Here is a 12112-nt window from a genome sequence, read left to right as displayed (position 1 = left end):
TAGATGTCCACATTAATATGGGAAATCGGCTGGTCAGCGGAGCAGCGGTCAATGGGCTGGTCCGCTTCTGGTATAACCACGATGGTGACTTGTCTAGATCTGGGAGGAAAGAGATGCATTTCAACGCTCCAGTGTACAGGGCAAGCAAGTGGGGTATTAGATGGGTGCGATAGTGCTTAAAGAGTTCGATGGGGGCCCGAGATTGTGCCTGATTGGAGGTCAGATAGAGCCAAGTCTATCTCCTCCGCCATTAGATGCTGATCAAGTTACCAGGTTAAGGAGTCAAAAATATAAGGCAGTGGGATAGCCTAAATTAGTGGGGATTCAATGTCACACAGGGGTGTCGGGAGCGTCGTAAAGAGGTTTTGGTAATAAGCTGCAAAAACCTGCGCAATCGCAGGTAACTCCTCACAGAGGGCCCTGGAGGAGTCCCGATTGGATGTTGGAGACATCTCGGGTCACCACTCACCAGCCAAAAGAGTAGTTGCTGGATTTATCTCCGTATTCATATACCTGCTGGGTTGATGCTCTCTAGCAGTGTATCGCCTCTTCCAAATAGACCTGTCGCAGTCAGGCTCTCGCCAGCGCCAGTTGCCTTTTGGCATCTTCCAGGTCCTTACTGCAAGCTTGTCGCTCCAAGGTAAGTATGTGGGTCTCAAGTTCCACTACCTGCGCCAGCTGGTGCTGCTCCTTTCCCTGCACATACCCTTTAAGCAGACCTCTCAAGGTAGGTTTACTTACCTCCCACAATGTCCTAGCAGAGGACATTGAACAAAGACTGATTTTAAAGAAAGCCTGAAGGTCCTCCTCCACGAAGTCGGCGCAGTCTTGGTCCATCAGCTGCCTCCCATTAAACATCCACGGCAGGCAGAGGGAGCCCGGCTAGATCCCCCATTGTAGGAGGAGGGCTGCATGATCCGATATGTCTCAAGGCAGGATCGAGATGGACTGCAGCAACAGTTAATTGCAGACCGGGAGCCAGAGCAGGTCAATTCTGGACTCTGTTTTGTGGGCCGTGGACATTTGTGGGTATGACAGCTGTGAGGGATTCTACAAATGCTATGCAAAGCAGAGACTTATGGAATCTGCCCAGGAAGCCAAGTTAGTGGAGAGCGCCACTCGACCCAGGCGAGGGGCTGTTGGATATGTCCTATGCGGAGTCACAGATCGCATTAAAGTCCCCGCCTCTCACAGTCTACCCTGGGTGAAGGGCCACCAATAGTGACTGGAGTGCCAGCAAGATCGATTGTAAGAGTTGTAGGGGAGCATAGGACAAAACAAAATTATACTGTATAATCTCCCATGGGGACCAACGTGAGACGCTGACATCACCAAGGGAAACGACCTATGCAGGTCGTATCCAAACCGGCTGAGGAAAGGGCAGTTGGAACGCAAGAGATGCATCTCCTGGAGTAGGACCACATAAGGTCTATATTGCTTAATATAACGCAGTACCACCAATCTTCTGATACAGTCCAGAAGAACATTCACATTCCAGGAGACAACTCTGTCTGGGGAGAGGTCTAAGAAATGGTGGATCAGCCCAGGGCCCCACTGAGGTGGGGAGGGGTCAGTACATATAATTTCAATGAGTAACCTAGAGTAACCTAGAGTAACAGCCCCTTGGCCTTCGTCTGCATCCAGTTCCGGTTACCCTGGCCAGACAATGTCATGTCTGTGGCCCTAGGGACCTACTAATTGGCTCTCTTTCCCCTTTCTTGTGTCTTCCGATTTCCCTCTCCAACTCTCTTTTCTATTCTATTCTATCTTACTCCCTCTTTATGTCTCACACCCCCGATTAGTAGAGGAATAATAGTAGATCATGTATGCCTTTATTTCCAGGCAACAGTATCATGATATGTGTACCAAGATCTCACTATGTCAGTGCTTTTCAATAACAATGTGGTTACCCTCGTGTTTATGTTCCAGAACACTTGTCAACAAACTGTCCTGTTGTAATTTGTCTTGAGACATTTTCTTTTTTTGTATTGCAAAAAAAATCCATAAAACTTATGGAACAAAAACAATATATATAAATATCTGACATAGTGGGATTAGCGAAAGTGAAAATATGATGTATGTCCTTTGTCCCAGCACTACTGTCATGGCAGAATGCCACATGCAACAATAAGTGGGAACCCTCTGCTCAAGTGGTTTCTGGTTGTTTCTGCATTTGCCTGATTTAGGTAGATTAAATCAGAGTTTTTCTTGGACTGGTGTGTTGGAACTGTTTACAATACAAAGGGCCATATGTAGCATTTAGCAGATGGACTACTCTGTCAAAATGTGACAGATATTCCGTCCGCCATATTACAAATGCAATTATACACTTGGAATATGGCTGTGCCAGAGTATCCCGCCCGCAAAACGGTAACTAAGGCTCAGACCCTTCTGCTGGAAGATGTAGGATGTAAGTGACCAATCCCGGCTTGTAAGGCTCAGCTCAGCACATGATGTTCTCTATGTTGCAATAGATGGCGATTGGTTGTGGAAGCTTACTCTGTCCAGGGTCCTTGGATCTTATGTTCTGTGGTCACCTTACCAACAATAGAAAGACCATCCCGGATCATTTCTGGACAGATGACTTTAAGTATCTGGTGATCATCGAGAAGCCACAATCAGTCAGCAGTTCTTCCAGCCTTTGTACAAGTTTTATATAGCAAATGTTCCCATGATGACTGTAAGTCAACCAGAACGCTTGAAATGTTTACCTGTAAAGAACACGTCATTGGTTTGCCTTCCAGACAATGGTGGCCAGTGTTAGGAAGCGGCCTGACTACTTCATCTCTGGCCAGTGGGAGGTGGTCACAGAAAAGGACGGGAAGCAAGAGTCTCTCATCTTTGATGCAGTCATGGTCTGCACTGGGCATCACGTGTAGCCTAATATTCCGGCCTTCCCAGGTAAGTCCCGAGAGAAGCTTGAAGCCTTTCAGGACGAAAGATGGTTGTACATCTCAAACATGAGACCGTGAGGTACGGGGTACGCCGCAGAGAGAGTATTATAAGGAGGGAGATACACATAACTGGGATAGGAGCAGACCGCACATTGAAAAGTTGCCTTTACACTACACATGTGTACTCATTACAGAAATACGCATGCTTATTTAACATTTCAAAGTTTTTGTTCCGGATGTGCCCATTCAGCACAGCCTCTGCCCTAGACTGTTTCAGTTTTAATGGAAAACCAGCCTGTTTCAATGTCAAAACGAATTAGTATGACATGTTCACACTTATTCCTTGGTTTTTAACATTCTGTGATGCAACAACTCCTTATTATCTCAAGTTGCTTTATTTTTAATTCCATGATAAGTATTTTATCCCTCCACTGGGATCTTTCTGTATAAGTTGCTTGGGGTAACGGATTTTCGTCTCTAGAGTAACAATGAAATCATTTCTCAAATGGATCCACTCATTATTATTGACGGAAACTAAAAACGTAACCAGAATATATGAATATATGAGGGAATTGCAATTCCTACATGAGTGAGGAATAAGACTTGCTCCCACCTGTAAGTAAGACATCCAAGGTCGAAAGATGTTAGTGATTTGTCCATCTGACTTGCAAAATAAAAAAATATAATCTCCGCCTGTTGAGGGCTCTCATTTGTCGTTTATCAAGACAATTAATAGCATAACGTATATTACAGTACACACATTAACAGTGGTGTAACAAAATCTTAGCCCCCCCCCCCCATCTCTCCAAGTACAATGAGGGGCCCCCCACCATATCCCAATCATTTTTCTCCCCATATCCTTCCTTCGCAAACTTCGCAGAGGCTTGTTTAACAGGAGAAAAGAGCCAGTAATTACGGGGTCAAAGAGACTTTATTGTATGTTATCCCCATCACAGGGGACAACTCTAAATAGGTGCTTTTTATCACACTTAACAAACTCCATACCCAGGGGTGTTACTTTATCGGGTTCAGTCTCTAGGGCACTCGGGATCAGGACCAAAGTGCTGCCTTTCCATTTCACTTTCTCCTCTTCATTTTTTCGCTCTGCACACTTTTTCTCACCTATCTCTTTGTAACCTCTCTCTCACTTTCTCTTGTCTCTGTCTTTCTGTTAGGTGCCTGTTAGCCAACTGAATTTTTGGTGTCTCTATTCTCTCTCTGGTCTCTCTCTTCTTTTCTCTTTTTCTCTGCTCACATCCAGCTACTTTTCTCACCTATCTCTTTATAATGTTTCTCTTAATCTTTCTTTCTCTCTCTCTCAGCCGTCTCTCACTCACTGAACTCTTTACTGTTAGCGGCACATGGCCAAGATGGCAACTGCATTGGACACTTCTTTCTGAGCTCTGAGTGGGGGCCCTAAATTATCTGTCTAGAATTGTCACCCCCTGAGCTGGCGGCTGACTGCATGCCCATCTTCAATGCTTGGGGGCTTGCTTGCATTGAGTGGGACTGTCAGGGCAGCATGCAGACACCAGATTGCTTGATCACTTGTGGCCGCAACGCAAGGGCGGCATTTACAGAATGTGCGAACTGGGTGAAGATGATGAGAGCAAGGTGTGCTCACCACCAGAGGACGCAAATTGGTAACGCTGCAGCCACACCAAATGGTAGGAGCCTAAGCAGACTGGGGAAAGCACAGACACCTGATTGATCACCAGCTAGGGGCTGCTGTGCATGGGAGGCATACCCAGAGGGCAGGGCCAGGCAGAGGTCAGGAGGCCACACCGCTGCTGCGTTGCCATGTGAGAGGGCCCAGAGAAGCATGCAATGGAGGCTGCTTGTCACACTTGAGCCGGTGCGGCGTTGGGAGGAAAGTCAGCCTGGGTGCAACCTAACTCGAGGAAACTTAGACATTGTTAGAAATGGGGTCTCTAGTTGGCAGAGGTTTGCACCCTGTCCAAGTGGGGACCACCACTGTAGTCAGAGTAAGTCAGATACACACCCTAAATTAACCTGTGTTCACCCTCTGTTAGCTTGGCACAGAGCAGTCAGTCTTAACTTAAGAGGCCATGTGTAAAGTATTTGTGCAACACTAAATTACTGTAACTCAATGAAAACACCACAAGACTCCATGTGTAGAGAGTTTGTGGCTAGCCCTGAACCGTTGCCTGTACTTCTCAGGTGTCAAACCAAATCTTCTGAATAAAGTAGCCTCCATGGTAGTGTAGTTGGTCTGGTCCCCCACCTCTAATGTAAGGAGTGTATCCCGCCACACTGTGGGCATGTACCACCAAAGACTAAATAACTCCTCTGGGACCCTGTGCACTGTTAAAGTCACTTCATAGGCTGCTAGCCATTATCTACGTGATCCCCCATATTGTAACTGGGCATCAGTATATGACGAGCTAACATTGGAGAGGGCGAAAGGGCGGTTTGGATGTGGAATCTGCAAGCATAGATCCAGACGGAGATAGGTTGGTAAAGCTAGACAAAGCTTTATATCCCCGAAACGGAACTCCAGCCACAGTTACATGAGTAAATACAGCCGCGTGTGTAGCCCTCAATCAGCCTGTCCGAACCCCGTCCGCACCCCTTCTACGACAGCTGCACTGGCTGCTGTTAGGAAAAGAGCAAAATTCAAGCTTTTGTTCCTGGTGTTAAGATCACTCCAGGGAAAGGGTCCAGCTTATCTAATGAAGAAGCTAAAACCACATATTCCCACCCGCCAACTGAGATCGAGCAACCGACAGCTGCTCTGCTCCGTGAGAATCAGAAGAGTCAGAATGGGCGGCCGCTCCTTCTCATATCTCGCCCCGTTCCACTGGAACAGACTGCCAGATAACATACGTGCCTGTTCCAATCTCAGGCAGTTCAAGAAATGTCTTAAAACATGGTTGTTCTGTCATTAACCAATCTTCGATCTGCTTTGTCTGCCACTCGGGCACCGAGAGATCCCCTCGGGGATGATTCGATCGCTCCCTACAAATCTAAGTAATAATAATAAATCATTCAACACCATCTTGAGTCATGCAGGTCAGTCTCTTTTCAAATAATACATTCCAAAACAGAATCTTTAGGGAATAACCCAACACAACTAAGAGAGGAAAAGGGACAAATACAAAACAGACATAAGATGCCCAATACCACAGGCAAGCCGAATGCTAGCCTGTCTGCTGAGGGCGGACACACATAGTAGTGACTAAAACAGCACAGGTGGAGATGACCACAACATGAGCCGGGATCAATGCAAGCTTTGCAGAGTACTACAAATATGTATATTCTGCATCTTCACAGACTACAACTTATGGTATACACAATTACCTCCAGGTAGTGTACATACCTATGATAAACCCCCCCCCCCCAACTTCGCCAAAGCTGGAAGAGACCCCTAACAATAGAAGATTCATTGCGCAATGGCCCGGATGGCTCACAATAAAACACCGGGGACAGATGGGCTCCCCTTATAATTTTACACCACTTTTAAACCAATTGTCACAAATAACCTAATAGAGGTATTCAAAGCTGCCAGGGAACTAGAATCCCTACAAAACTATATGAAAAAAGCGCTGATAGTATCCTGCCCAAACAGGACTGTGACAATACAAATGTTATTTCATACAGGCCACTCTTGTTATTAAACTTAGACTACAAGATACTGGGTATGGTATTGGTAAACAGACTGCTTTGTGCCGTGAGGCCTATAATACACCAAGACCAGAAGGGGTTAATTCCTGAACAGAATACATGTCTTAATCTACAACGTCTTATCAGTCTGATGAGCACAACGTGGAGGGACCAGTGGGCTGGCTGTATTACTAGATATCGAAAAAGCCTTCGACACCCTAGGCTGGCTGTACCTGATGGCAGTGCTAGGAAGGATTCGACTCAGGCCCAATTTTTTAGGGTGGGTGCACCTATTGTACTATGACCTAACAGCCAGAGTACACACAGGCAGAACCATATATGATAGATTTGTCACATGTCAAAGCACCAGACAAGGATGCCCACTTTCCTCGACTATCTTTGTGCGAGCCATGGAGCCCCTGGATTGTTTACTGGGAGCGTGAGCCCCAGACTCCGGCATTAAGGTGGGAGATTGGTGGCATATGATATCCCTACATGCAGATAACTCACATATACCTACGCGACCCCAACATCTCCATAAACAGCCTTATGGCCCTACTGACCACCTTTGGTGACCTTTCGGGTTTAAAAATCAATAGGTCCAATTCCTGCCTGTTACCCCTATGCAAGATGCGAGTTTCCATGGGGTGTAATATGTGGAGCATTATACTGACCTGGAAAGTGTACATCTTCAAATATTTGGAAGTTCAGGTAAACCACAAGGAGGCAGAGTTGATTGAAGGAAACTTGGGACGAACCGTGGCCCGAGCATGACACTCTGGCTTTTTAGAGAGGGTTGGCATTTGCCAATGGGGCAAATGGCTATAGCAAAAATGTTGCTGCTGCCATGGGTACTTTATTTCTTGCCACCCTTCCAGCGTGGCTTGGCAAACCCTTTTCCACTGACCTTCAAGGTATTCTGTCAGACTTTATACGGGGCACCGGTAGACAGAGGTTGGCTTTGGCAATAGCTTAGCGCCCACTGATGGAGAGAGGATTGAGGGCGCCCAGCTATGAATTACACTATGTTGCAGCAAAGCTGCAGTGGCTGACGCAATCGTTGGGGCAGCCTGCTGGTAGCGAGAAAGAGGAATTACTGCAAGAGTTGAGGGGACGCCGATTATGGAATGGCCAATGCAGCCAGGTGGCAGGGAAGTAGGCGGCAGCAACTGGCCATTGTAGCAAAGCAATACTGGAACAAGTATTCAATGAGAAAGAGTGGAACTGCTACTGTGGGCATTGCCTGAGATGAAGGATTGGGCAAAAATGCACAACAAGAATTTATGGAAAGATTGCAAAGTGACCCTTGTGGGTGACTAATACACAAATAATGTGCTGCACACGATTCCAGAATTATGCAACACACACGAGATTCTGGTGGGGCAATTCCTCACTAATAATTACACATCAAATACACTGCAGATAGGGACAGATACGATTGGAACCGGTGACGTCAAGGTCGTCCCAATGTGTTCTGACTCAGGGACATGGTACAAAAGCGGTTACTACGGTATATGCTGCGCTACTGTCACAGCAAGAAGCAGTGAGGGCAGATGCAAAGGCCAAATGAGAATGTGATATGGGTGTAAACACAAAAGATAAAAAATGGAGCGGGTCATTGGAATATTTTAAAAAACAGTGTCCCGCAAACCCAGATTTCGATTCATTCAGTTCAATTATTTACACTAAACTTACCTCCCCCCACGGCGCGTGCACAACATGTATGTGGGGGGTTTGTCACATTGCCCTCGTTGTCACCAACAGGATGCTGGAATCTATCATATGGTGTGGGAGTGCCCCACAACTACAGACGGTATAGGGGGAGGTGGTACGTCATGTATCTGAGATTACAGAGCATCACTTTATGACGAGACTGGAACTGTGCTTGCTAGGGTGGCAGCCACGTAAGAAAGGGTATAAATACCTGAGTAGGTTTGTGGATCTGCCGCTGATATTATGTAAGCGCTGGATAGCCATGGCATGGAAGGCGGCAGTGGTCCCAACTGTTAGGACCTGGCAGAGAGTCCGTCAGAAATGGGCTAAGCAGAAGTGAAAGTAAAGACACTCATTGGAAAAAAACCACGAGGGAATAAGTCAATCATGATATGGAATACATATGTGGTGAGAGTGGCAACCAAAAATGATGAGTGACTACTGTGCTAGAGAGCCTGAAATACAGAAAGGTCGTCCTCACAGACATCTCTGTATAACAACTGATATACACCGAATTGCTTCACAAGGAGGAAATACGGATCCAAACTGGGGGAACAATAATATTGCGGAGTGGTAATCGTATGCATGAGGCACTGTTGCAGTCTGGACCCTGGCACAGCTCAGCAGCTCCCACAACTGCACATATATATATATAACTTACCCCAGTCACGATAGGCTGGACACAATACATATGTAACCTGTAGCTAGAAACTGGTACAGTCCTTTCCTTCTTTTTCTCTTGTATTCTTCTTTTTTTGTATTTACTTTTATCTAATGCCACGATTGGACTCCCCCTTCAGTCTTTCTGGGGATCCGACTGCGCGACCTAGACACAGAGTTGCGATTAACCCATGTTATTGTACCGTGTAGTGGCTGACCTGAGTGATGGATACACCCTTGTTTATACAACACAAGTGCTGTCTAAACACTTATTGTTGAAAATGAATAATAAACTGTTGTAATTTCATTCTTCCCACTTGGTACCTTCCTCTCCCCCTCCTCTCCATTGTTAAATAGAATATTCCCACTGTGGGGTTCTGAAGGCTACCGTAGAATGTTGGGTTTGTGAGGCACCTCTTGGCTGTGACAGGAGTGGAGCAGTGGAGACTGTGAATAAAGTTTACTTGAACCCATCTGGAGTCTGTCCTTCTCCTACATGGTACCATCTGTGTAACACTGGCGACGAGCTGGATTCTTGAATGAGGTGGGAGAACCAAATATTCCCTGGAAGGAGTGGGCTAACATTTTTTAATCATATTTAATAGCCATAGGGGGAGAAAGGTTTGGTCCTATCCGGAAACAGCACATCCTTCTCAATAATTTGCGTACACACGGTAGAAAAGTATATAATTCACTTCCTGAACTGGAATTTAAAAACGATGAGGAAGAGGATGAAGCAGATGAATACAGAGTAGCTTTCCTTAAACTAGAGAAGCAATTTGGTGACAAAATTAATGTTGTTTTAGAACTACATAAATTCTTCTGCTGCACACAAAGTAAGCAAGAGAGTGTTTCAAACTATGTGGCCGCTCTGAGAGGTCTGAGCAGTCTGTATGACTTTGGAGATTTGAATGACTCACTCATCAGAGACCAAATAGTAAGATGCACCAACAACATAAGGATCCAAGAGAAATTACTACAAAAACAACCAGACTTGCATGAAGCGATTGAAATTACCAAATCTATTGAGCACACTGCAGTATGCCTGAAATAAATCAGATCCACAACCTCCAATGAATCTACTCAAGTAATAAAAGAGGTGAACACTGCAGAAGATATATACAAAATAAGGAATTCCAACAGGGCCAGACCAAAAATCAAAAACAAGCACAATAAAATGAAATGCTACCGCTGTGGGAGTAGCAATCACCTGGCCAACTCTCCATTTTGCCAGGCAAAGTCCACCACTTAAAAGAAATGCAACAGAAGGGGACATTTTTCAAGAGTCTGCAGAGACACCTTTCATAAAGAGAAACACAGTGGAAGTATGGAACTAGAGGAGGTCACACAGTCAGTCAATAAAATAATTTTGCAAGTGGGTGACCTAAGCACTATCAATATTGTCAATTACCCGGTTTGCGACATCAGCCTAGATGGCAACCCCATCAAAGTGTATGCGGCCTCATGCTCCCCCTACACCTTCATCAACTCAGCAGATTACAACAAGATGAGAAATGCTAAAGTGGAAGGTCTCCAAACCCTGGACATTGCCCCCAGTGGGTACAACCGTGACCCCATTCCTCTTAAAGGAATGTTTAAATCACTCATCATCTTTAAAAATCGCACAACTGTAGGCAAAGGCTATGTGGTCAAGGAAGGGTCCAACCTTTTGGGGTGGCAACACCAAAAGGAATTAGGGATCAAACTAGACCCCAACAACCCAAAGCAAGTCTTATCGATTAGTCAACACAATTCTGGGGACTGGATCTGCGAAGAATTCCCGGATATATTCAGCGAAAGACTTGACCTACTCAAGGAGTTTCAACACAAAATGAAACTTAGAAAAGACCCCAAGCCAGTTGTGCATAAGACTAGACCCATTCCCCACCTCATGAAGGAGCCATTAAAGATGGAACTATCCAGATTACAAAGTCAAGGTATTATTCAACCTATTGAGAGTGTGGACTGGTTGGCGCTCATTGTGATTGCCAAGAAGGACCAGGGCAAAGAGATAAGACTGTGTGTGGGCCTGCGTGACCTCAACAGCAACATCTGGAACTGTGACAGAAGTGGAGCAGCGGAGATGGTGAATAGAGCTTACTTGAACCCATCTGGAGTCTGTACTTCTCTTACATGGTACCATCTTTGTAACACAAACTATTTTTAAAAAACTACTCTTTACGTCTTTCCTACTCGATCTGGAATCTTCGTAGTGTCCTCTTTTTGATCTTTTCTCTTTCCTTGGTGGTTCGCTTCCTCTGTTACCCTTTCTTCTTACTCTTGTGTGAAGTGACGCAGAGTAACGTGGCCGCCATTTACCTGGGTTTTTCTATTTTGCAACAATCTATCAAAACATTTTTGCAACTGTGTGTTTTTCAGCAAACTGACAAGCAGGTCTCACTGAGCAGGCTCTCAACGGGCAGCAGGAGCAGCTGTTCTTTATTTTGCCAGCTCGTATTGGCATTGCATGGGTGGTTGATGGTCTCTCTCCAGTATACTCCCCACATTTTCTCTCTCGCACCCGCTCCATCCTCCTCGTCTGTCCACTTTCCCGGCTGTACCCTTTCCCTCTCTTTCTCTCCCCTTGTCAATCACCATCTCTCTCCCACCACCATTCCCTCTTTCTCTTTTCTTTCTCTGTCTACTTCTCCCTCACCCATCCTCCATTTCTTTATGTATAGCTCTCTCTCCTCCCCTTTTCTTTCTTTGCCACATGATGGCAGTGTGGTATCAAATTAAATAAATGTGAAATCCACCTCAGATAGCAGTCAGTGCAATTCTTCTGGGCTTCTTCTGTCTTTCATTTCCACTTTCAAAAGTCCCACTCCCTCCATGTGCTTATTACAGACCATCAGGCACACCAATGTGGATCCAAGGTTAACGCCCCTTGTCTATTGGATCTGTTGGTTGTTGTGGTCTGTAGACAGGCAGCTCCAATGGTATTCCCAGAAACTCTAATTTAAGACTGATACCAATTGCAAATGTAATGAAAAGGCACAATAGTGTACCCCCCTCTCTGCCTCACTCCATTCTCTTCTAACGCTGTAGTCTACCTCCTACCACCCCTCTCTTCTCAATCCCGCTGTGTTACTCTCCTAGTTCTTCATACCTCCAGTGTTCTCTTTCCTACCCCCACTATTTTGTACTCTTGCTTAGTGTACAGCGTTCTGTTGCTTTGTAGCTGGATTTACATAATACCAATCAATGTACACTCCTACAAT

At 45.5% G+C, this 12112-nt stretch overlaps 1 pseudogene; it reads left to right on the top strand.

Moving 5' to 3' along the window:
* Positions 1-12112, top strand: part of LOC146833813 (flavin-containing monooxygenase 3-like) — a 248842-nt pseudogene that overhangs the window by 99133 nt on the left and 137597 nt on the right.

The sequence above is a fragment of the Triturus cristatus genome, chromosome 4_2 (genome assembly GCF_964204655.1).
Source record: "Triturus cristatus chromosome 4_2, aTriCri1.1, whole genome shotgun sequence".
Classification (NCBI taxonomy): domain Eukaryota; kingdom Metazoa; phylum Chordata; class Amphibia; order Caudata; family Salamandridae; genus Triturus; species Triturus cristatus.
Note: the sequence above shows the minus strand (reverse complement) of the source record. Positions and strands in the feature narration are given on the sequence as shown.